The following is a 3,950-nucleotide window of genomic DNA, read 5'->3' on the forward strand; positions in this document are numbered from 1 at the left end:
ACTGCACCCACACCTCACTCCACCTGTCATGCGAACATTAACTGTTGCTTTATTTTATTGTTAACTTACGCTACTTGCAATCTAGGTTGTGGGGGAGAATTATATGAATATAGGTTGAGGTCTTGCTGCAATCTGTCTGAAAATATGCGAAAAAGGGTCAGTATAATCTTATGTCCCTGAAGTACTTATCCAAAGAAGACTTATAGCTATTGATACACTGTGCGCTAACTACTGACGGTGGGAGTCTATTCCAGTGATCGACGACTCTGTTATTTAAAAAAAATTCTGCGCACCAATGTGTTACATCGATTTCCCTTTAAATTCATACCGTTGCTGCGTGTTCTTGTGATGGTTTCTCTCTGGAATAGACTATCTGGCTTAATGTTATCGAACCCATTAAGGATTTTCAGCACTTCAATTAAGTCCCCTCTTATCCCTCGCTTTTTTTTTAGGAAAAACATATATAAACGCTTTAAACGTTCGTCATATGGCAAGTTTCTGAGCGCTGAAATTTGTTTGGTTGATCGTCGCTGTATCTTTTCTAGCAAAACTTGACCTTTGATATAGTTCGGTGACCAGAACTGAACGGCGTATTCTAGGTGTGGTATTACAAATGCTAAATATAATCTCTTCATAAGTTCGGGTGATTTATAATCAAAGTTTCTTGAGATTAATCCCAACATCATATTGGCTTTTTTACTCGCTGCAGAACATTGATCGCTTATTTTAAGAGTGTTACTGATAATAACGCCAAGATCTTTTTCTTTTTTAACCTCGCTGAGCTCATGTCCTTGAATCTGATATCTAAAGTTCGGATTGTTTTCACCTATGTGCATTACTTTACATTTATCTACGTTAAAACTCATTTGCCATTTTTCGCTCCTGTCGGCAAGTCATATTAAGTATATTTGAATGTTCTCGCAACTTTGACTGTTCATTACCATACCTCCTAATTTTGTGTCGTCGGCGAATTTGGCTACTTTTGATAGGATATCAGTTTCTAAGTCGTTCACGTAAATTATGAATAGTGTTGGCCCCAGGACCGAACCTTGGGGTACGCCACTGGTGACGGGTTGCCAATCCGATGCTTCACCATTAAGAACTACACGTTGTTCTCTGTCGGTGAGCCAGTCATGAATCCACGCAAATAGATGGTCGTTAATACCGTGGGAACGCAGTTTTGAGATAAGCCTAACGTGAGGGACTTTATCAAATGCTTTCTGAAAATCTAGGTAAATTACGTCATATGGGCTTCGGGCATCCCAACAGGTATAAACATCGTTGAAAAAGGTTAAAAGAATCGTAAGGCAAGACCGATTACTACGAAATCCATGCTGACTACCAGTTATTAATTCATTTGTTTCAAGGAAAGTGATAATTTTATCCCTGATTATTTTTTCGAATAGTTTCACTAGGACAGACGTAAGGCTGATAGGACGAAAAAATTTTTCTCCTTTTTTAAAGATCGGGGTAATTTTGGCCTTTTTCCACTCGAGAGGCACACTGGCCTGTGCTACTGACTTGTTGAATATTAATGTTATTGGTAATTCTAGCTGTTGACTACATTATCTTTACACACGAGGAGATAAATAATTATTATCGGGGCTCGGAGATTTATTTGGATCTATTCTCTGTAGGGACGCACGCACTTCGCTGATATCAATGTCGGTCAATGCAAGCTTATGTCCTTCAGGGCCTTGAAAAATTATCTCCGGTGCTGGAATCGATGTCATGTTCTCTTTTGTAAATACGCTACTTGAGGTTGAATTTAGGACCGACGCCATGCCTTTATCATCACTAATCGTTTTGCCACTTAATAGTAGTGGGCCGATATTATTTTCAACAGTTTTTTTGTTTATCATGTAACTAAAAAATAACCTGGGATTTTTCTTGGCATCGAGTGATATTTTCATCTCATACTCGCGTTTGTTTTCTGATTTTTCTTTCGCACCCTCTCTTGCCATTGATGTAATTTGTGTGATCATGTGAGTCATGAGTCAGTTTACATTTCTTATACAACTTTCTTTTTCCGACGATAATTTTTTGTAGGTAATTATTTATCTACAACGGTTTTTGATTATCAGTCCTTCGTGGCTTGAGTGGGATGAATTTATTTACGCTCGCTGTGATTTGTACAGTAAAACGATTATACATTTCTTGAACGCTGACGTTGTTGAGCTAATGATTCTAATTTACTGAAGCCAGTTCTCTTTTTAGGTCCGTAAAATTTGCTTAACTATAATTAGGTATTAAGAGTGAGTTTTTTCGTGCTTTTGTTTCAATATTCAAAGCACATCTTATTATGATGTGGTCGCTGCTTGCTAATTGCTCGCTTACCTCACAGGCAGTTATGAGATGACTATCGGTCGCGAAGATTAAATCAAGAATATTATATCCGCGTGTCGGCATGGTAACAGTTTGATTAAGAAATTAATTTTGTGCAAAGTCAATTAATCTCTCGCCTTCTCTGTCGCCAGAAAGTGCATTCCAGTTAACGGAGGGGTTATTGAAGTCACCGCATATTATTGCATTTTTATTCTGATGACTCTATTTATCTCTGCGTAGAGATTTCCACCAATATCTTCATTTGATTTAGGAGGTCGGTAAACTACGCCCAGAACATACGTTTCATTATTGATCGTTACTTGTACGTACAATGAATCTTAAGCCTCTGTTTCGGCTATGTTTATCTGAATGACTTCTAAATTATTTTTCGCATATATTATTACACCTCCTCCTTTTTTGTGTAAACGACACTTAGCAAACGCATTGTGACCATTAATAGCTACTTCACCTGAGTGATATTTATCGCGCATATTCAGCCATGTTTCCGTGATCAAAATTAAGTCGGGTTATTCAGTAATTGCATGTATTATCAAGTGGCTACGCTTCTGAATGATGCTGCGGGCATTTACATAAAAGATGTTTAATTTATTCGTCGAGTGTGCGCCATCTATCAACTGTCGTTTCACTGGAATAGCGCTTCAGACCTGACTGTCCTCAATTACCCCTACCTCACCAACCACTTGCGTGGCTGTTGACCTCACTGCTACCTCAGTACCCCTCACCTGTGGGTCTGGTGACCTGACATCCTGCTCAGTACTGTACACCTGCGGCCTGACCTCACAATCAGGGTTTGGTTTCCTCCCGGCTAAGCTGAAAGCTACCTCACCTCGTTGCTGCTCCTGTCTTAGCTCTTTCGATATTTCCTCATCTAAAACTCTGCGTAGCCTCGCCTTGCCCACACAATTTAGATGAAGGCCATCGTTACCAAACAGGCTCCTATTTGTATCATTGGCGCTGGTTGATGGACAACTGTGATTTTATTGTCGTCGTCCGGTCTTCAGTTGGTCGTTTGAAGGGTGACTTTGGTCGTGGAGGGTCCTGGAGGGCGTGGCGCAGGGAGGGTCGTCAGTTAGGCGAGGAGACCATTATGGAAACGACTTGCAAATGTTTGGGCATCAGGACCCGTGCAGTGTTGGGATGGTGGTCATGGAGGAGAAGGAGGATGAGGAGGAGGAAGAGGAAGAAACATGGAAACATGGACTAGCAGGCAGCAGAAAGCCTGTTGGCTCATACCTAGGCTGCCTGCTTTCAGTGATTTAATCGATCCGTTTGCCATAGGAGTGGTTTGCAGGGAAGGATTAAAGCACTTGTGTACCTACTCTTGGGAACCTTCAGTTCACTCCCGTTGCAGTAAAGTGGCGATCAATGCGTTTCTTGAAGGAGTTGATGGTCTCTGCGCTAACCACTTCTGCAGGAAGGCTGTTCCAGTGGCGAACAACTCTATTCGAGAAATAACTCCTGCCGATGTCGGTATTGCATCGCTTTGCTTGAATTGTTTTTCCGTTGTTTCTTGTTCTCAGGTTAGTTTGTAGCGTGAAGAGTTTGGAGTGATCAACGTTGCTGAGCTTGTTCAGGTACTTAAAGACTTGTATCATGTCTCCCCG

This window comes from Eriocheir sinensis, unplaced genomic scaffold, assembly GCF_024679095.1.
Source record: "Eriocheir sinensis breed Jianghai 21 unplaced genomic scaffold, ASM2467909v1 Scaffold932, whole genome shotgun sequence".
NCBI classification, from domain to species: Eukaryota; Metazoa; Arthropoda; class Malacostraca; order Decapoda; family Varunidae; genus Eriocheir; species Eriocheir sinensis.